At 36.7% G+C, this 23,641-nt stretch overlaps 1 protein-coding gene across 2 annotated transcripts in view; it reads right to left on the minus strand.

Annotated features, from left to right (window-relative positions):
• The window catches only part of Pdss2 (decaprenyl diphosphate synthase subunit 2), a 273,893-nt gene that overhangs the window by 132,685 nt on the left and 117,567 nt on the right, over positions 1-23,641 (minus strand). The gene's annotated exons all lie outside the window — the stretch shown is intronic.

Consider the following 23,641-nt stretch of genomic DNA (forward strand, 5'->3'; position numbering starts at 1 on the left):
TTCCATTTCTTTCTTATGCTGGGCCTTCATGGCTTCTATCATGGTCCTGAGCTCATCTATTTTTTTGTCAGTTTCTGCTCTAGAGTCTCGAATCACGACTTCCATTTTGCTCACTATCTCTATGGTTATCTGGGAAATTATTTCTGTTTTGAATTTTTCTAGAGCCTGATTGATCTGTTTTGTTACTTCCTGTGCTTTGAGTTCAGGGTGTCCTGGTGGTTCACTATCGGCCTTTTCATCCTCGTTTGCCCTACTGTTTGCCATTGGTGAACTGGAAGTCTGTCTTTGTGTCTTGCTTAAGTGTTTTCTCATTTTTATTTTTGTTGTCAGACTGTCCTTGGTTTAATCTCTGGATTATCACCCACATCTTCCTGATATAGTTGCACCCTAGCTTCTGTGTCTCCAACGACCCACAGACATTCTCATCTTCATAACATCAGAGAAAACAGCTCATCAAATCAACGGCAATGCTTTACCCCAACTGATACAATCAGCAACACATTAAGATCAAGCACAACTTGGAAACTGACCACCTGTGGTAGTTGCTAGTCTATCACCCTTAAATCATTTGAATTAAATTGAAATCAAGAAGCAGTCCAGAACATGTCTGCATTGAACAAAATTTCAATATAGTGTATTTACCATTTAATGGCTCAGACAGAGCGAGGATGCAAGACCCCTGATCTCAGTTAGCTGATGGCTGAACCCCATGATGCAGACTGACCTCGGGCTGCAAGGCCCAGATTGAGTTCCCTAACCTTCTGAATGGGTGAACTCCACACCATTCTACGACATGTTTCCCACGCCCTTTTTTAAAAGATGTTCAAAGTTGGGAACTCAGAAAAATACCCTTTATGACCACCTCTGCCTCTGCAGAGTGGGTCCAAAGACTGGCACAGACAGGAGGTCTGAGAGTGCACGGAGGGTTGGGGGGGTATGCGATGACGTAAGGGGTGTTATGGGCATTCTGGGGCACCCATGCGGCCACCTTCCTGGCGCTGGAGTGATGGAGGCTCTAAACCTTACTTCTTTGAATCGAGACAGTCCTGTTTCCTCTAGGTCCTTCTGATTCGCCATCCCTTGATCCTACTCCTTTCTCCAGAAGTTACCTCTCTTCTCTCTTATAATTTAGCATATTTTCCTTCAGTCTTTTGCTGTTTTCAACATATTTACAAACATAATGAATGCTATGCATTTTCTCATGAAAATGTGTTTGTATTATACACATGTTATTGTAACTTGCTTCACTGACTTACTGTAGTTGAGAATTTTGTGTCACTATATGTTGAACTTTTTTTTTTTTCAGTATTAGGGACTGAACTCAGGGCTAAGTTACATCCCTAGTCCTATTTGTACTAAGTTATATTCCCAATCCATTTATTTATTTATTTATTTATTTAAATTGTGAGACAGGGTCTTCCTAAGTTGTTCAGGCATGACTCAAATTTGTGATCTTCCTGCCTGCTTTAGCCCCCCAAAGTGCTGGGCTTACAGGTATGCGTCAACACACCTGGCTTACCTCTCTTTAATGGTGGCTATTTATTCATATGGTAGATGAGACATAATATTCTTCAGATACCATTAATAAATATTTAGGTTATTTCCTACTTTCAATGTCATGAACAATGTTGCAGGGAACCCTCATACATACATTTGTACATATGTGAGAGTAATTTTGTAGGACATGCCCCCCCCCCGCCGAAGTGAAATTACAAGATCTAAAAGTATGTCACAAGTTGTGTCAGATATCGGTAAACAGTCTGTTCTACTTTCAAAATAAAAAAGATGACCATGTGGCTTGTGATAATTTGTAATTTCTCTATAAGCCTCTGACATGACAAAAATGTAAGCTTCATGGCCAGGAAAACAATTCCAATTTATGTCTTGAAGTCAGCCCTGGCTTGGCTGCTGCTGACTGTGGGGGGTGCCTTTTTGAGATCTCCCTGACGACAATTCTTTTCTCTAGAAATTTCATCTCTCTTTACCCTGCTGAGATCCGACATGAGTAGTAGCTGCCATGACTATGTGATCCGCAGTCTCCACCCTGTCTGAGTGACTTCAACTAAGTCCCTGGCTCAGTCAGGAGCACTCAGATTCCTTCTCTAGGAATCTGAAATACAGGGTTATTTGGAAGCTTCTAGAAGCAATGAATCAGAGCAGCATCTAAGACTCATTATTCATGTATCACTTTGTGTTCTGCAAATGCCAGTGATACTTGTCTACAAAAGTGTGTCTATGTTTGTTTGACAAAACAAAATCAGGTAGCACAGAATAACCAAATTCTTTTATTATGCTGAAATTATATATTCCAGAATAATTTATTGGTGGCCCTTTAGATACAGAGGAAAAATATATCATCATACAAGGAATTTTCATTATTTATTTATTTACTTTTTTATTGGGTACCATGGGATTGAACTTGGGGCCTTGCACTTGTGAAGCAGGTGGAGGAACCACGGAACTAAGTTCTGGCCCCAAGGAATTTTTTCTTAATTTTTATTTTTTTAAGACAGGGTCTCACTACATAGTTGAGACTGACCTGGAACTCACTATGTAGCCCTGCCTGGTCTCAAACTCACGACAATGCTCCTGCCTCAGCCTCCTGAGTGGCTGGGATTATGGTGTGTGCCACCACGCCTGGCCCCAAGGAATTTTTAAAAGAACTACTGTAGTAGGTATGTAACACTACTGAAATAGTCAAAGATGATAAAAAACAAGCCAGGTGTGGTGGCACATGTGTGTAATCCTAGCATTTAGGAGGCTGAGGCAGGAGGATCACTGTGAGTTAAGACCAGCCTGGGCTACACAGTGAGTTCCAGGTCAGTCTCAACGACATAGTGAGACCCTCTCAAATAAATAAACAAACAAACAAACAAACAAAGATGATAAAAAACAAATTTTGTAATCAAAGTAGTGAAATTTATCTTTTCTGCATAATAAACAGAAGACATCTGAAAATGTCCTTGTTCTCCTCAGAAAATACAGTAAGTCTACAAAGTAACTTACATTTGCAAATTCTGGCTTCAAACCCCAATAGTTATAGAGGTAAAGATCTAATTTTTATAAAGATCTCTAAGACCACATTACTTTGGTAGCGCCTTCTTCCTCACAGTTATATTTCTCTTTTCCTGTGTCTGACCATGATTTTTCATTTTGGGATTTTGGATCTATAGTGCTCATCTCCTGTTGGGTAAAGGAGGCACTATAGCTTATTTAAGTATATACACATTTTGAGAACATACATGTCTAACAGGTAAACTATTTGAATGCACTTATGTACTCAAGAAGGATGCCCAAACTGTTCTGCCAATCTTGTACTTTATAAGTACTTGTGGTGTGCTTGGCAATGCCTTTATACCACAGACACATCAGAGTCCTGACCTCAAAGGACTTAAAGAATGGGAAGGACAAAATAATAAACAGAAACAAATGTTTCTGAAAAGATTCCCCATTCCCCTAGAGAGTACATGAACGTTTGCAAAGGGATAAAGTTATCCATTCAGTTAGCAAACATTCTACTCATATTTTCAACAAAAATATCAGGTAAAAGCTTAAAAGGTTTGGATTCAAAGAATTAAATCGAGAAGTTGAAGCTCATCTAATACACTTCCAACATAGACAGAAATGTCTACTACATAAAACTTTTTTGTAAACAGCCATCAGGGAGTGTAGCAGTCCGCATTATACTTATTCTGACCAAACAGTGCAAAGTCTTCATAATTTTCCAAGAATTCCAAGCTCATCCCAATTCTTGTGGGTTTTATATTGTCTTCAATGCTTTTATATATTTTCACATTTAATCATCTTGGTACTGTGCTACCATTATTGTCTTTCCTATTTACTACTTTAGCTAATTTTTGTGTCTACAGTATGATTTAAGGAAACAAGCTTCCTCTCACTACTCTGCATTCTCAGACTTTCTTCCAAGTAAGCCCACTCATTTCAAGTGTAGTTAGAGCTTTAGCACTCTAGGAGGCCGAGGCGAAAGAACTGCGAGTTTGAGACCAGCCTGTACAATTTAGTGAGACCCTGTCTCAATAAACCAATTAAATACATAAACCAATTAAATAAAGAAATGCCACTGGGGCTGTAGCTCAAAGACTGGGTTCAATCCCTACCCACCCCACCCCATAATCTAAATTTGTAGTAATTATTTTTAAAATGCTGATGACTCATCTCTTTGCAAGTGAGCTTTGAAGTAAGCTTTAAAAATAGTAGGGCTATAAGGACTAAGATAACCCTGAAGTATCTGAGTTCTAGAATATCAATGTCCCCTGCTAGGAGCTTTCTGAGAAGGGATGATACTAAATGGTTCACAAACCAGTTTGGAAGTCAAAAGTCAGCATAACTTAATAAGAAAAGAGCAGAACTCATTTAATACACACTCAATTTAGATTACTTGTATTACCCTCTCAACCCTTTGAAAAGTCTTTGCATTTCCTGAGGCCAATGGGGAGCATTTTTAGATGCCCTTGTTTCTGTTTTTTATTCGGATGTAGTACAATCTACAATATGTTCACCCGATTTTGACTTAATTTATGGAGAAGAGCAAACTTTTACTATGTGTCAGACTCTAGAAATGCTAAGTATCACAGAAATGGTTTTGTTTTATCAAAGAGTATGTATCCAAGTATGAGCCTGTGGGTATGCTTTCTCTTAAAGGAGTTTTAGAACATGGTCTGGGCTCTGAGGGTTCAGTTTAGCTGCACATACAATGACATAAAAAGGTGTAACAAGAAAACTACAGAATGTATGGGTGTAAAATGAGCACTACACTTGGTAACTGCTGTAGGGACAGACGATGCTGATCCCTGAGGGTCTGGGGTAGCCTAAGAAGGCCCGCTGGAAAGGTGCCAGGAAAGCTGGCTCTTCTTAGATGAGGGGCACTCAGATAGATCACTGACGCAAGGATGCTGCTGTGCCTGCTCCGTGCTCCACATGGCGCCGCTGCGGTGCTGGGAATCCAGGTGAGCAGCGCTTGCTGGCCCCAGCGGGACTCACTGCCCCCACCAGACAGTGAAAAGAGTTGGCAGCTGTCACGGAGTAGTGTGAGAATGGCTGCAGCCAGCAGACTGAATCTGAAAAATGGGTGGAACGTGGGTTTAGGACAGAGGCTCGGGTGTCTCTTCTCAGACAGGGGTTGAGAGGAAAAGAAATGAGAACAAAAGAGCAGAAAAGCGCAGCAACGTCTTTTATCTTCTGGCCACAGCCCCAGATGATCTGGATAGATTAGGGAGAACAAAATGATTGCGTGAACGACATTTGCCAACAATTCATTTTCATGCAGAGACAAAAGAAAATTAACGTGCCTCTTATTTTATCTTTTGCGTAAGTAAGGTTACCTAAACTAAAGAAATGTGAGTTGACAGCTGGGTCTTAGATACCACAGAAGAATATTCACTGCCAGTTAATTATCAGAATGTCAAGTCATTTTACCACCTAATTTCAGCAGCACACTTTCATCTGGGCGCAAGTATGCCACTGTGGTCTGAAACACAGGCTACTTATTAATCAGAGTGCTTTATAAAGTTAACACAGTTTGAAAAGAGATGAAAAACAAATGAAGCTAACTTAGGTCTTTGTCTTCATTCTCTTTTGGAAGAAAGGAAGGTAAAAAGATTTACAAGAAAGGAGGTGATACAGACAATACTGGCAAGCCCTCAACAGATAAAAATGTATCTGTTCAGCTTCCCTTGGCCTTAGGTTTAAGTAGTAATTTAGATGGTTCCTAATCAAAGTGCTCTTCCATTGTGCCGATCTGGTCCTGTCACGGGGCTTTCCTCCACACGAAAGGACTGAGCAGGGAATCTGGGGAAGCTGCAGGGCCCCTGTTGTTCCTCAAGTGGCTGATGGTAGGTGTCTGTCACGCAGGACCTCTAACGATACAAGCAATTCAATTTCTTTGTGTTTCTACAAAATTCTTGCCCGATTATGCTTATATTATTAATGACATATCAAACTGTTACATGGTATTCCCTATAGCTGGGTATTTATTACATTAAGTGATCAACTATGGACATTTCTTCAAGCATTTGATTTAAATCTGAAAGCAAGAAACTCTAGAATAACCTACTACAAAGCCATGGGAAAGGTGAATAAGACTCTCAAGACTGGCTATTTTTAACACATTAACGTTAGCTCAGCTGAGATACAGAAAGTAGTCATATGGATCTTATAAACAGAAGGAGCTTTTCATACGGTTACATTTTTTTCCCTCACTACTGGTGATCGAACTCAGAATCTTGTGCTTGCCAGGCAAGCACTGGTACCACTGAGCTACACCCCTGGCCCTCATATGGTTCTTTGCCAAAGGAGATACCTCATCCTTTTCTCTCCCACACATACACAAAAAGGCGCACGCATGCGCACGCACACACACACACACACACACACACACACACACACACATATTCTCGTTGGCCTCTATACTGATAAAGGAGCACCAATTCTTAGGGGAAGCCTCATATTCTGTGAAACAAGAAACTAAGGAAAAAGGATGAGAGCAGACAATCTTATATATATCCTTTTTTAAAACCTAAAAATATAATTTTTCCTTTAATTACAGTTTCCCATATATCCATTAGTGGGCTCCAGTGATGCAAGCCATATTTATTAGAGGCAGTATGTCAAATAGGAGTTGACAATTACAGTCTCTATCAATACATATTATGCCAGACGGTAATGAGCCATCCACAAAGGGCTAGCCATCCAAAATAATCATGCTGCTTTCCAGAGAAATGTCGAAGAGGTTATGGTTTATTACACAGTGCTCATTAGATATACAGTGGCAGCATTAGCAATTTTTCCTTCATTTGCGTCTCATTTAAGGATCTGCCCCCACAAGCACAGTCAAATTAGTACACAAGGTTAAAACCATTATGCCAAGAAAAAAAATTAAGTTGCATTTTATGTTACAGTAATAGTAGATCAAAGGTCTTGAGAATCTATTATTTGAGAAACCATTACCTAACACAGAATATTAACAAAAGGGAAAAGAAAAGCAATGCACTGCCAGCATGGCTTTGACAGGAACAAAGGCACATATTTTGAAATAAGCAAACACCACATTACTTAATTAAATACCCCTTAAAAAACTATTTTAAAAATAACACTAAGGTTGTGACATCAACTGACAAAAGTCACAAAATTAAAGTTAATGATGAGGTAGCAACCTATACTTTGAAATGCCTCATTTACATAAACTTATTTTAAAACATTTTTATACTGCCTTTTGTACAATCTGGTTATAAACTCACCGACTGAAAAGAAATAAATATTTATTTTTTAAAAAAGACAACCTGATTTGTCATTTTTGACAAACCCACATTTAATGACATTTAGTAAATTATAATTTACAGATATAACTAGAAAGACAGTCAGAGGGCAGATCCTGGGGTAAGTTACGAATATTAAAATGAACAGTGCTAAGTAATAGATACTTAATGGGTTTTGCCAAATAAGCAGGATAAATAATTGTAGAAGGAGATCTTGTGAAGAGATTTCTAAAGTTCTGATGGGACTACTGTTAATAAAATGTTAAAATTCATTAGAGTTAGAAGGGCAATATTCCAAAGATATTTCCTGTATCTTATTAACAGATTAAAACTACAGTGACTATTCAAGGATTTCTTGCTTTCATTAATGAACAATTACTGGGTGTGAGTCATATATCAGAAGTCATTAGGAAGGGGAAGAGGAACAATAGCTCTGTGTTCAAGAAGCTCAAGGTGAGATAAGGAAAGGACTGACAGTAAACCAGGGTACAGTAAGGAAAGACAGTGACATCTAAAGTGGGACCCAAAGAAGAATTCTACCCAGTGAAAACCATGGGGGAGAAATACACAAAACTGTGGAGAAGTGGCAATAGAGTAATCTGAAAAGGGACTGTTAACCTCAGACTATCAGAATATACAATTTTAAGGAAATTCTTTTAAAAGTTTATCCAAGTCAGAAGAAAAAACCTTAAAATTTGATTTGATAGACATTATGAAATAAAGTCAGCAACAAAGTTCTAAAACAGTTCAGAACATATTTTAATTTTAAAAAAAGGTATATTAAGGAGAACATTTCTTGGTCAGGGCTACATATGGCCAAATTCTAGAGTGGATAAATATATTATTCATTTAATGGTAATTTTAAGTCTGACTGAATAATTTGCCATGACTAAGATTTGAAGGTTATCCTTCTTAATCTTTACCCTGGGAAATGAGACAAGGATTTTTATTCCTTTCCCTTTAAACTGCCAAACATGTGAGCTGTATTTAGAAGAAACTCTATAACTTTTCTACATGCTAATATGTCTAATACGTGTCTATCCTCAAAATACCTACAAGAGATAATACACTTTTAAAGGACATAGTACAGATTGATTAAAAAAAATTTTTTTTTGGCAGTACTGGGGATCAAACTCAGGACCTTGTGCTTTCAAGGCAGGCATGTGTCACTAAGCTAAATCCCTGGCCCCTGGCTTAATTCTTTTGATAAAGTACCCAGTGTAATTCAGGTGTAGTAAAATAGTTACAAAGGGTTTTCATAAACAATATAAAAACCATTATGTCCCAGTACAGCTAACTTATGATGGATTGACTACTATAGTGCAAAAGATAGTGGAAATCATATTTTGAATTTCAAATTTTGAACAGAGGCCAAAGTTTTACTGCTTGAAAATGGTACTAAATTAGTAATGATCAAAATTTTTTCTTTTTGGTTTTTTTGGAGACAGGGTCTCACTATGTAGTTGATACTGACCTGCAACTCACTATGTAGTTCAGGCTGGTCTTGAACTCACAGCAATCCTCCTGCCTCAGCCTCCCGAGTGCTGGGATTACAGGCATGCGCCACCACGCCCAGCTCATGATCACCATTTTTACAGCAAACAATACCCAAAGCAAACACTTGTTGCTTATTGATACTGTCTGCATCAGTGGTCCCTAGTTTGGGATATTGAAAACTTTACAAACTTTTCTGAATAAGTGAATTCTCCAGAGCTTAGTTGTTCCCCCTTTCCAAAATGCTTAAGGAAAGTCATTCTCTCCTGGCAAAAGGTATATTAATAAAAATTTCTTTAATTTATACACACTGATAAGATAAAACAGTAGTTATTTAATGATCATCAGGTGCTCAGACTAGCAGTTACAAATGTAGCTAATAAAGTAGAAAAGTAATTATTATTTTATATGTAAAATGTTTGATAAACAGACTGCTTTCTAAAGGGGGTGGGACAGTAGCAGGAGGAGGCCTGGCTATGAGGAAACTGGGAAGTGACAATAGCAGTCTACCCTGGCTCACTTCTCTCCCCTCTCCTGGGCCACCCTCCTTCCCTTACCCAGGTGCCTTCAGAGGAAGCAGCCATTCACGGCAACCCTACCAGCGGGCCAGAAGAGGTCAGTGGAGAGCACTGCTGTGAACCCTCACCCTCCTTGGGACTGGGGCCAGCACATCTCTGTCCACCCAAAAAGCAGCAGCTAAGCAAACACAGCAAATGAACACATTCAGATTTTTATTTTGACACAATCTGACTATAGAGGCGTCAGAATGTTTAACTTAAAAAAATTGAAGCAGAAAAATTCTCTCGTGTGGTTGTAAAGGATATATTATTATAACAAAAAGTTCCTTGAAGGGATCAATGGCAATAAAAATGACAGTCCCTTGATATTGACATAAAAATTCTTATTTTACATTAAAATTAGTTCATTATTTCTCAAAAACATAAGAGTTTGTGCAGGTACACAAAAATTCCCACTTAAATACATTCAATAACTCGGATGTATTGGCGCACACCTGTTATCCAAGCACCTGGGAGGCTGAGGTAGGAGGATCGCCATGAATTCCAGGCCAGCCTAGGCTAGTGAGTTCAAGGCCAGCCTCGACTACATAGCAATGCCCTGTCTCAAAAAACCAAAAAATAAACAAAGAAAAAATACACTCAATAGCTGATGATACACACCATGGAAAAAAATACATCAAGCAAGACTTGATCAAGCTGGGTGTGGTGGTACACAGCTGTACTCCTAGTACTCAGGAAACTGAGGCAGGAGGATCAACAGGAGTTTGACGCCAGTCTGAGCTACCTACACTGCAAGTTTAAGGCCAGCCTGAATGACATAGTAAGTCTCAAAAACTCAAAATGACTTGATCAAGTACTACAAATTCCCCAGTTTTTCTAAATTAATTATAAAACAAAGAGAACAAAATATTTAAAGATTTTTAAATGCTATAAATATTGAAATATAAATTTTTTTCTTCTCTTACTTTCAGGAAAGTATACATAAACTAGACCCTCCTACCACCACCACACATGGAGCTGAACAATTAGAAGGAAAAAGACTACGGACACTTTTAAATACCAGTTTTTGAAGACCAACCTATAAAGTATGGCATCTAAAAGCCAGTGTTATCTACTTTCCCACTAAAATCTGATATAAACTTGCAGGAGTATACTAGATATAGAAGGAATGGCAACTACAAGGTTGGTTCCTGACTTTAAAAATCTAATAAGAAAATCCATACAATTAGAAAATGCTAAGGAAAGATTTACAATGGGTAGACAGATCCAACAGTTTACGGAGATTCCAAGTTGCCTCAACTACTACTCTTAATTGTTTCTAAGGAAGATTAACCTTCAGCCAAGGTGTTGCAGACAATATAAAGTCTGCATAAGACATCTTTGGAAACAACCAGTTGCCTATAAACTACTCTCAGTATGTCAGAAATATAAACAAATTTTGCAATGTTATATAAATTGAACTAAACTCTAATAATTTAGTATCGGTCAATTTCCCTGACATTTCTGCTTTTCAACTTATTGCTTGTTGTGGTGGTGGTGGTGATCAAACCCAGGGCCTCAAGCATGTTACAGAAGTGCTCTATCAATGAGCTTTACTCCCAGCACCAGTTTATTGTTTTTGTTACACTAAAATTGCTCTGGTCTATCTACACAGATAAAAAAGTAAATTCCTATTTTTTAAAGTTTCAAATTAAATTATATAAAATTAAACACAGAAATAGATTCTAAGTGCACAGTATCTGTCCACTGCTGCCAGAAAACAATAACAAAAGGAGAGTTAAGTAATTTTGCAGCCATATTTTCTCACTCTTCTTCACTGGGAACACAGTCATTTGCATGGCAAAATAAGCTGTAAATTATAAACATTTTTACATAGTCTGCTGCAAAGGAAAGCCTGCCAGTTTCCTCCTACACCGGACAGGGTTCAAGTGATTAACTACAGCTTTGGAAAAAAGGGGAGGAAACTTGTTCTGTGTCTCAGGTTATTGGTTCTCTTATGCACAGTCTCTAAAACTTTGTGACATCGTTACTTGTAATGAGTATATAAGTGATTATAGTACAGTAATAGATGTTCCATATTACTTCAAGATACAAATTACCCATGGACAGCAATGAGTTTTGTAGTTGTATGATTATCCAAGTATTGCCTTGCAACTGTTTCCAATGAGTATGAATGTACAGTAGATGCTTGACTTACAAATTTCATAAGTTCCCGAGAGCTGATTGTAACTCAAGTTGGTTGTAAGTCATCAGAGCTGAGATCTGGATGCTTACTGGGTATATGCTATAGATTACAAGAGGCAGATGAGTCTTCTATTTACCTAACTAATCCAAGTTGTTCATATATCAAGCTGGTCATAACTTGAGGGTCCACTGTAATAGTTTTAATACCAAAATCTGTAGCAATGAGCCTTTCAGCACCAATGACAAATGACATATACTATACATTAGACTTTGCGTTAAAGGAAGTCTATTAGAAACAATACCTGCTTAGGGCAGAAATCCATTTTAAAAAATTGTTCCTGCACCAAAGAAACACACAGGTATTTGTAATTCTACAACAGATCAAGAATGAATCAGTGAAAGGAAGCATGCAGCAGCAAAAGAAATATGGCTTACAAATATAAAATGTTTAATTTGTAATTTTGTAGAGCCACCATGATCCTCATTCAATTCCATAAGAAAACTGTGTTTCAATAAATCAACAATAATCCACAGAGCAGTTGAGTGCCCATCACAGTCCTGGAGCATTGGAAAACAAAGAAAAAGTGTAAGTCTGTATCTACCCACAAGTTTATAGATGATTAGGTTAGTTGGTTATGGTCAAATGACTAACTAGTTACAGATCTGAGATAAGAACCTAGATATCTGGCCCTTCACCTATGTGCTTACTATGATATACTGCTTACACTGGGCGTACCCTGAATTTGGCTTCAAAGAATCACGACCAAGTTATGAAGCATTAAGCAGGTTTAAAGTTTGTGTGTGTGTTTTTGTAAATGTAGTCTTATTATTCTATCCAGGATGTCCTTGAACTTGCAATCCTCCTATCTCAGTCTCCCAGATCAGTGGAATTACAGGCATAAACCATATTAAATACTGCTAAGCGGTGGCAGTTCTTTCCCTATATAATTAACATTTTATAGATGAATGTCAAGAATTAAGCACTATTTAAAATGTAGAATTAGATACTGGGCATTGCCTTTGACTTCGGCCTCTTAGTAGTAGTCTTCCTTTAAGAAAAAGATTTTTTTAAATGTCACCATTAAAACAATTTATGTAGCTTGGTTTTTGCTGTGATATAGTCAGGCAGGCTAATCTATAGCATGTTATTTATATTCAGTAAACCAACTCTCAGCTGAGTAGAGCAGTAGCTTAGCCCACCTACTTTTTGCACTTAATTATACTTGTTTTGCAAGAGGCTGATCTTATTTTGTGTTTTTCTGAAGGCTCTGGTGAAATAATGACTTCTGATATACAGTATGTTGAACATAAGAGCCTTCCCTTTGCTCAACATATAATTGCTGCATTTGTGCATGCTGTGTAAGTTGAAAATAACAATAAAAAGTTAATGAAGAAAATAAGTACTGGTTGTAATGAATTAGTAATATTGCTAGATTTGTATGTGGAGTTTATTTTTATTGTTGTAAGTGGAACACAATCCATAGGGAATGTAATCAGACTGTACATGCTTTCATCTCTTGAGATCTCTGAATTATCTATTGAAATTATTTTTAAGAGCTATACTAAGTTTAATTATTCAGCATAATGATTTTTTTTGGGGGGGTACTGGGGATTGAACTCGGGTCCTTGCGCTTCCAAGGCAGGCAGCAGAACCACTGAGCTAAATCCCCGGCTCAGCATAATGATTTGAAACAACTGTCAGCAAGTACTCATTTGTCAGATTTTCATAGTACCAAAAGATACAGTTCTTATATAGGTTTTAATTGCTTCATAAGTTCAGAACTTTTTCTGAATTTTTAAATTAATTTTAATTATAAAAGAATACTTTCTTTTATTAAAACACTAAAATATTACAAATAAACTCCCCTTTGACTATTCCCATATACTTGTTCCCAAACCACTCCTATCCCTACTTTCCCCAAATACTATTACTAGATGAGTAAGCTTTCTTATACTCTCTTCCATGCGTTTAAACATTATCTCAAACAAAACAACTTTTATAGCTGTTTTCTAAAATTCTGTCTTTCAATATTACTTATTTCATGTTTATATAACTGAGCCCTTAAATAAATAACATGCTCCCACTTAAGCCTCATTTCTTGAGATGTTTTTTGATTCCATCAATTCCCAAGAGAAATATACAGTAGTTTTGTTAATGTTGCTTGGCATATTTTAAGTGCTAGATGAATTCTAATGTGTAGAATGAAGATGAGGATTAGAAGTCACATCCTACTGTTTCTATAACTAGAAGTCATCAAATGCCAAGTAGTACCACATTAAAATGACATACTATGACCTATAATGTATACAGTGGAGACCAAATCCAACTGCCTTCATTTAAAGGCTTATAGAAGCAAGAAACCCAAACTGGCCTGTTTCACAGCTTTTTATATTCTCTATCTCTCTTAAGATTATTTCACATAGGCCTCTTAATAGTCTACCACCATTTCCTCTAACACCAAGCCTGATCAATTTTCACTTAAAGGAAAAAGCAATAGTAAGATCAGCAATTTGATTTTAAGATGTTTTCTACATTTGACTTAATAGTTGTTCATAATGCTTTCTGTAATAAACTCTTTGAAGTCCAACAATTACCTTTGTATACCTACACTAATTTAACCTTAATCAACTGAATAATACACTAAGTTAAGAACAGGGCCAGACATTTAGATGAGTGATTCTGCCAACTGCCTCACAAGCACAAGGTTCGATTCCCAGAAGAAAAAAAAAATTAACAACTTTCCAAGAGATTAATGGTATCTATTTCAATAAAGAAGGTAAATTTAAGAGAGCTAACCTAAAGGTACCTGTTGGCTGCATTGTTGCTTTATTAGAAAAAAAATATATAGATTTGTTCCTGTCAAAGAGGCCAAAACATAAAAGTTTGTTTCAGCCCAGAGACTCTAGAGCCCTCATTCTAAAAAGTTTCTAAGCTAACAATGTGCTCCTGTCCTTGGTTCGACGTCCTTGGTGTTATATTTTCTTCTTTCTCATTTATAAGATCTTCAACTGATTTGTAAGTTACAATTCAGCCCTTGGTCATATATTTTGAAAATATTTTTGTAATTTTGGCATTCACCTTTTGATTTTATGGATTTTTCCACTGAATAATTATTGCTTATACAGCCAAATGAGTTAATCTTTTATCTATAATTTCAGAGTTTGATTGTTTTTTGAGAAGGTCTTCCTTGCTCTAAGATTAAATGCTCTTAGTAACAATAATTCATCTACAATCAAAGGTCATTGACTGCCTTCTACGTGATAAGAACATACTGAATGTTGGGGTAATGTGGATATAATACGGTCCTCTGCACAATGTTTAAGAGAATACAGAGGCACTATCAGTATTAGAAATAAATACAGAAAGCTACTAGTCCACACTTTGTGTGTGTGTAGGACTAGGGATCAAACACAGGGCCTTCTGGGCAAGCATTCTACCATTGAGCTACACACCCACACCTCATAATTTTATTTTTTTATCTTTATAAGTTTATTGGTACATTTTAGGTATACAATAATACAGTTACATTCATCACTGGGATCTTGTACCTTTATATGATGTATCTTGGTTCTTATTTTTCCCCATTCCCCAGCCCTTCCTTCAGCCCTTCCCTCTACCCTTCCCAGTTTACAAAAACATTGTTTCCATGTTTTTCCTTTTCACATATTTTTTCTTTTCCCTTTTTCCCTTTCCCCTATCCCTCCTACTTCCTCTGCTCTTTTAGACTTTTTCTTCCTATTACACAATATCAATTATAAAATTTGATCCTTATTTACACTTTGTTTTTTTACAGCAGAGAAGCTATCTGGTATTTACATGTGTGACATTAATTTCACTTAAGAGTATGGCCTCGATGTGCCTCCACTTAAGAGATAACTATCTCTAGTTTCTCATTCTTTGTGGCTGAGTAGTACTCCATTTTATTAAAAAAACACATCTTCTTTATCCAATCTCCAGTTGATGGGCAATTGGGCTGTTTCCAAATTTTAGCTATTACAAACTGTGCCGCTATAAACATGAGTGTGTATATATAGCTGTGGTATGACTTTATTAATTCTTTTGGGATGATACTCAGCAGAGGAATAGCTGGGTCAAATGGGACTTCTAATCCTAGTTGTCTGAAGTATCTCCACATTGATTTCCATAGTAGTTGCACCAGTCTGCACTCCCACAAGCAATGAAGAAGGGTTCCTACCTCCCCACAACCCTGCTAGCTTTTTTTATGGGTTGATTTCTTGATAGCAGCCATTCTTACTGAGGTGAGATGGAATCTGTGTTGTTTTCATCTGCATCTCTCGAATGATGTTGAACAGTTTTTCGTGTTTATTTGCTGCTTTTACTTCTTTGTCTGAGAATTGCCTGTTCATTTCAGATGCCCATTTTTGAATTGGGTCTTTATATTTGGGGGGGGGTCTGATTTTTTTGAGTTCTTTATATCTTCTAGATAGTAGACCTTTGTCTGAGGAACAGCTGATAAAATTTTTTTCCCACATTGTGGGTTGTCTCTTAGCTCTGCTTGTGATTTCTCTGGTAGTGCAGAAACTTTTTAAAAAGATCCTAACTGTTGATTCTTTGTGCTAGTTTCCGTGCTACTGAGGATTTATTCATAAAGTCTTTTCCTATGTCAATATCTTCAAGAGTTCTACCAAACTTATCTTCCAGCAAGTTTGGTGTTTCTGTTTTAATGTTTATATCATTAATCTACTTGGATTTTAATTTAGTGAATAGTGAGAGATATGGGTCTAGTTTTAATCTTTGACAAGTTGAAATCCAGTTTTTCCAACACCATTTATTAAAGAGGCTGTCTTTCTTCCAGTGAGGGTGTTTGGCTTCTTTGTCAAAGATGAGGTAGCTAGGTATGTCAGGAGTTGTTTCTGCATTTTCTAATCTGTTCCACTGATCCTTGGGTCTGTTTCTTTGCCAGTACCATGCTGTTTTTATCACATTGACTTTGTAATATAGTTTCAAGATGGGGATTGTGATACCCCTCTGCCATGTCTCTGTTGCCTGGAATGGCTTTTGCTATTCTAGGTCTCTTCTGATTCCAAATGAGTTTTTGGATTGTTTTCTCTAGTTCTGTGAAATATACTGTTGGGATTTCAATAGGAATTGTGTTAAATCTGTATAGCAGTTTTGGAAGTATGACCAGTTTCATTATATTGACTCTTTATACCCAGGAAAAAGGGATGTCTTTCCATTTTCTTATATCCTCTTCAATTTCTTTTTCAGTGCTGTAGTTCTCAATGTAGAGGTCTTTTATTTCCTTCCTTAGATTGGTTCCTAGATATTTTATTTTTGGGGGATGATATTGTGAAAGGGATTATTTCCCCAATTTCACTCTGAGTGAGTTATTTGTGTACAAGAAGGCTATTGATGTTTGAGTATTTACCTTGCATCCAGCTACTTTACTGAATCTGTTAATTAAGTCTGGAAGTCTTTTGGTGGAGTTTTTTGGGTCTTCTATGTAAAGTATCATATCATCAGCAAATAACAACAGTTTCACTTCTTCCTTTCCTATCTTTATTGCTTTTACTTCTTTCTCTTGTCTAATTGCTGTGGCTAATGTTTCCCAAACTATATTGAACAGGAATGGTGATAGTGGACATCCTTGTCTTGTTCCTGATTTTAGTGAGAAGGTTTTCAGTTTTTGACCAGTAAGTATGATGCTGGCTGCTGGTTTTTCATAGACAGCCTTTATTAAGTTGACATAAATACTATCTGTTCCAATTTTCTGTAGGTTTTTTATTATGAATAGGTGTTGAATTTTGTAAAATGCTTTTTTTTGCATCTACTGAGATGATCATATATATGATTTTTATCCTCAACTCTTATTAATACAATGTATTAGATTTATTGATTTATGTATGTTGAACCATCCTTGCATCCCTGAGATAAATCTGACTTGGTTAGGGTATATGATCTTCTTAATGACCCTCTGTATTCTGTTTGCCAGTATCTTATTGAGGATTTTTTCATCTATATTCATTAGGGAGATTGGCCTGTAGTTCTCTTTTTTGGTTGGGTCTTTCCCTGGTTTTAGAATCAAAGTGACACTTGCTTCCAGGAATGAATTTGGAAGTATTGCTTCTCTTTCAATTTCACTGAAAAGTTTAAAGAATAATGGCAATGATTCTTCTCTAAATGTCTTGTAGAATTCAGCAGTGAAGCCATCAGAGCCTGGGATTTTCTATGTTGGTAAATTTTTAACTACATTTTCAATTTCACTGATTGTAATTGGGGTGTTTAGAATTTTTATAACTTCTTCATTCAACTTTGGTAATTCATATGTAACTAGAAATCTGTCCATTTCTTCTGTGTCCTCCACATAATTTTGTTCTTATTCATCAGCTTACCTGTTATGCAGAAGTCACAGAATAGGATGAAAGTATGTATTTTATAAATATTTTCACCATTCTTCAAAATTTATCAGTTTCTACTATGTATCCCTAGGTAACAGGCCACTTAAAAGGCAGAAATATGAACCATCACTTTACTTCTGACTCATTTCATGCTTTTTCATTCTTGCACATTCTACTCATATCTGAACCAAGGAAAACAGAGAAGAGACAGAGCAACACAGACAGGCAAGAGGAAGATGACAATACTTCTTTAAGTGAACATGTATGCCTGTCCTGGGATATTAAACCCTTAATGAAATTCAGTGATTCTGCCTCCAAATTAGCAGGTGTGCTTTGCAGTCTGATGCAGGCCAGGTGGTCGCCCTATAGCAATTCTGATGGCAGTGGGAACAGCAGCCCTGCCCTGACTCCAGCAGAATAAGCTTCTCCTCCCTCTACTGTTTAGAGGAAATGGAGCCAAGGACAACACAAACACAGAATAGTCTAAAGCCTACCAGTGAAACTTCAAGCTTTATAGACACCGGAATGGAAGTTGCCAATCAGATAATCCACAGGTCTTTGTTGTTGTTGTTACATTGTATTTTTTTGATGATATTCCACTAATATCTTTCCTTTCTTTAAATGTTACATTACATACTGGTTTTCATAATGACAAGGTTTGCTTGTCTAAAAGGTAAAGAATGTGATTCAAATGTTTGTTTTGATCTAGAGCATTTGTTTTACTGAAGATCCAGTCATCCAGACAAAGATTTAAATGAACACTCTATCCAAGGCACTGGTAATGTAAAGGTGTACCAAGTTAAGTGCCTTCCCTAAAAGACTGATCAATATGATAAAGGACATAAAGCAGCATGATAGGAATCTGGAATAACAAGAGATAACACCTATTAGACACATTGTATGTATGAAGAACTGCTCTAAGGGTTTTATATATGTCATCTTCTTTAATTCACCCAAGAGAGACTACCTAACTTGTCCATGGTCAAGTAACTAGTAAATGACAGAACAAGAATTTGAACTCAGAAAATTTACAACCATAAAACATGTTTCTTTTCCTATTTGGTCACTCAGTACATGGCCTAAGAAAGTTATTTCACTTTTCTAAGCTTCAAGTTTTTACTTATGAAAGTGTATTTCTGCCTCATAGAATTCCCATTCGGATACAAAGTTAGGCATCTTGAAATAGAATACCATTTATAAAACTTCTGCAGCATTCTAGAGATGTTTTGCTGAAGGATTAAAGGGTTCTGTAATCAAATAACTGGGAAAGGGTATCTCTTCTTATAGCTTCATATGAATACCATAGGTCACAACTCATCCTAACAATTCTGAAATGAAGAAATATTTTTCATTCTAATTCTTACCAGGCAAATCCCTGTGCTTATTTGACCACAGGATCTTTGGTTCAACTGAACATCTACTTAAACCCTTCACTCAGGAACACACCCAGGAATTATTGGCAGGAAAAAGGCATGAAATCAAGAGGATCTAATAGGTTTGAATATTACTCCACACATTTTTTTTTTCTTTTTGAGACAGGGTCTTGCTGTGCAGTTCAGATTATCCTTGAGCTCACTATGTAGCCCAGGCTGGCCTCAAACTCATGGCAATCCTCCTGCCTCAGCCTCCTGAGTGCTGGAATTACAGACGTATGTCACCACACCTGGCTACCCCATGAATTTTTGACCAAGTACTTTGGGAACAACTCCACGGCCCTTCCAAGTCTTTGTTTTCCCTGTCAGCTCTTGCCTAGAGCACTTCATTAACTCCCTGGCTGGTTCTCTAGCTCTTGGCTCTCACTCACACGGACATCTTACAGATATCAGCTGTGTTCTGTAGCTATAATCCATGCATTACTTTATTTACTCATTTAATTATTTTTTCAGTGTTGAGGATTGAACCCAGGGCCGTGCACATGTGAAGTCAAGTGCTCTATCTCTCATTCTACTCCCAGTTCTCACTCAAGAAATTCACAGAACCAGAGTCTGAAGTAGCTAGTCAGTGGTACAAGTCTGTTTGCAGATTCCAAGTTCACTCTGCTGCCTCTTGGATAGTTTTTTTGCCTCTCTTTCTCCAAGATACAGTCTTAATTCCTTAGGCCTTTCACACTCTGTCTTCAGCCTTTCTTTTCTACATCACCTCCTCATTTCTATTCCTTACTTCACAAGTTTTCTAGAGCTGTGAACAAAGAATCTGTTTCTCCTCTGGGCTTGTGGATGGCCGTCTTCAGGTCAGAGGCATTCTTCCTATTCATGTGTCTGTGTTCAAATTTCCTCTTTTTATGAGGACTCCAGTCATACTGCATTAAGGCCCATTCTAATGACCTCATTTAATTTTTTAAAATAAATTTTATTTTATTCCATTCCCCACCCTTCAAGCTCCCTTCTTCCCTCCCTATGTACAAAATAATGACCTCATTCTAACTTGATTACTTTTGTTAAAAAACTTACCATCAAATAAACACTGTGAAGCACTGGGGCAGAAGATTTCAATGCATGAATTTTGGGAGTACAAAATTCAGTCTCCAAGACTCATATAATAATAAAGTTAATCTGTTCCGTAAGTTCACATATTCATGTAACAGTGGTACTAAATGCCTATCACAAAGTACATACTGATCTGGGCACTAGCAGGTACTTCAAAATCCTATGGCTTTGACCAGTCAGTTCCTTGCTTCCTCTGCCTAGAATACAACCAAGTGTCACTCACTCACCTGTTTTCATATGATTGATGGCCTCCTAATTACCTTCAAAGTTCACCAATAAACCTATTTTATAAAGCCCAAAAGGTGCTCATTTAAAAATTTTATTTCTCCTTTCCTCCTCTCACTATTCTCTGTAGCACTGTATTACAGGTGTTAGAAAAACTGGTATGGTCCCTGGATTAATGCTAAGGTTGTTGAAGGCAAACGCTGTTCAGCTTATATCACCTGCAACATACACAGGGCCTGCCACCGAGTAAGTGCTTAATAAATATTTATTTAATAAATTATCAAAGCAGGACTTTAGAGGTAAGCAAGACCTGAGAGGTAAAATAAGAAGGAAGAACATCTAAAGACAGGGAGACCAGAAAGACAGCTGTCATTAAAGTCAACACATGAAGTAACAAAGACCTGAATAGAAGAGGGGAAATACACCGAAAGGAAAAGAAGACCTGGAAAAACTTGTGAGTGGATGGTTTACTATGTATAGGAAGTAAAAGGTAAAAGAGTGTGAATAAGCAAAGATTACCAAATTGACAGGTAACTGGGTAATATAATAGCAATAGCATTAACAGAAACAGTAAAGGTATGTTAAGATAACACTTACTACCGTTAAGAGATTAACTCCCTCTTTTGTAGTAGGGATTGAATTCAAGGCCTTTGCAATGAACTTTTTTATATTAAGACAAAGTCTTGCTAAGTCACTAAGTTGCCCAGGTTGGGTTTTAATTTGTGATCCTTCTGCCTCGGCTTCCTAGAGTACTGGGGTTATAGAAGTGCAGCACCATGCCTGGCTTAAATCTAAAATTTAAGTGGTTTGGCAATAGCAAACAGATTTTCCCTGTCATACATCAAATTGATACAGATAACTCTGATGGGCAGGTGGCTCTCTTTCAAGAATGATTTAGGGATCTAAGCCTCTTTAATCTTGAATAGGTCACCTTCAAGATCATCTCCTTAAGGAGAAATACAAATGCAAGATTTTTATGATTAGGAAATACAAAATTCAACTTCTGCTCATATTTAATTGGCTAGATCTCAGTCTTATGACCCAGCTAACTCCAAGGGAAGGTAAGAAAAGTAGTCCAGCTATAGACTCATGAAGAAAAGAAAATGTATTTGGTATTTTTGTTTCAGTCTCTTCTCTGCTACAGTTCAGGCATCTGGAAATTTCAATGAATGAAGGTAGAGATAAAATATATTCAGTTTGTAGTCTGTTAGATGAGTCTAAATTGAGTCAGTTCTTATAAAACAATTGAGAAAGCTGAACCATTAGTCAAAACATTCACCTAAATTCCTTTAAATTTAATAATCATGTTACATTGGAAAAGCCTGTATTTTTAATATTATCTGCTATATATTATAATCATCTGTTTTTTATATATACACCAAAATATTCTATCATAAATAGAATGGGATACTGTACAAATTTTATCAACTATGGAGAGAAATACTTGTAAATTTAGTAATACTTTCTTTTTACTGGCTTCACAATCACTTTATAAAAAGTAAGGGTTGATGGAATAAATCCTAAGCCCATAATCTTGTTGGCAAAAGGCTATGGTGGATATTTATAGTGCATGTTTATAAATGTGGCTCTCCTGTCCATTTTTAAAAGTGCAGTTAGCCTAAGTTGCATTTTGGCCTAAATTTTGCCTCTTTTGGGTTATGTGATAGGTTCACTAGACATATCCACAGCACCAGTTACATCCTTAGGCCAAACAAAATAGACCACCCATTTCATTCATATTTGGTCCCTTGGGTAATTTACTCAGGTTCCATTAACTGACATCAAAGTCAGGTTTGTGAGAGAACAACACCAACAATCGAAATCCCAGTAGTATGGAGGTGAAGTACAAAGCTCCCAAATCACTATTTCTCCCAAATGTTAAATAATTCACTGTGACATTTTAGATACAAGCCTCCAGCAAAAGTTACACTTGAACAATTAAGGAAGCAGGAGCCAAATAAATAACTTTGGGGTAGGAAAATAAATTAATAGCTTCTCAAAGTACTGTAACAAATTACTTTTTCACATTAACAAGTGTGTAAAACTTGTTAGATCAAGTTTGATTATAGAAAATGGCTGCATAAAAATAGGCTATTAGTCTCAACACTTCCTACCTAGAGGATTTTAAGACAAACTTAACTTCAGTAATAGCTACCTTTTCTGCACAATTAAGATAATTCACTTATGCAATAAATAAATTTCGAACATCAATTATATACTGAATAATACTTTTCAGGGGTTATTAAAATAAAATACAGCTGGTATTCACTATGTATGTATAGCTACCCAAATTTATATGCAGATGATTGACAAGACAGGGTCAAAGCCAACAGGCTGAAAAATCAATGGAATTCCTAACTGGAAACAGAGATACATGGGACATAAGATGCGCGAGGTTCACCTGCTTTCCAGGGACATTTGGGGTACTAGTATTCATTCCAGATTTCTCTAGTAATCTCAACTGAACTTAACCAAGAGTTTCCTACAAATCTATATGATAAAGTTTTGAGCTTTAATTCAAAAAGGTTTGGGGGAAAGATGTATATGTATTGAAGACTTTCCAAGTTGCTTTCCATTTATAAGATTTTAAAGACATTCTTGCAAGAAGATTTTTTTTTTTGGTATACTAATTTAATAGCTGGTCAAATCTACAAGAAAAATAAATTCTTTGGACGATAATAGAAACATGAAGAGACACATGAGATCTGAAAGGGAAAAGAGTAAAATAACAACTCTCACCTATGGCATTATAAGGGTCAAATGAGACAACTGTCATGAAAAATGATTAGTAGCCCAAAAGTATAAAACAAATACAAATTACAGGATGAGTAGGAACTGAAAACAATCCCAGGATAGCCTTTCTTTCTGAAGATACTTGTACGGCTAAATGGTAAAAAGTCTACAAAATGACAGGGGCTGGAGGGGTGATTATCTGTAGCCAGGACAGTAATCTTCTTTGCTTGTTTGTTAATGAGGAAGGATCATTAGACTCTGTAGCTGGCAAGCAAGAGTCATCTCTAAACATTATAGGAAAAAGAAGCATTTGTTGATAAGATTACTAAGAATAAAAAAAGGAAAAATTTTTTTGGTACTGGGGATC

Source organism: Fukomys damarensis, unplaced genomic scaffold (assembly GCF_012274545.1).
Source record: "Fukomys damarensis isolate Sample0158 unplaced genomic scaffold, DMR_v1.0_HiC HiC_scaffold_14, whole genome shotgun sequence".
In the NCBI taxonomy this organism is placed as follows: Eukaryota; Metazoa; Chordata; class Mammalia; order Rodentia; family Bathyergidae; genus Fukomys; species Fukomys damarensis.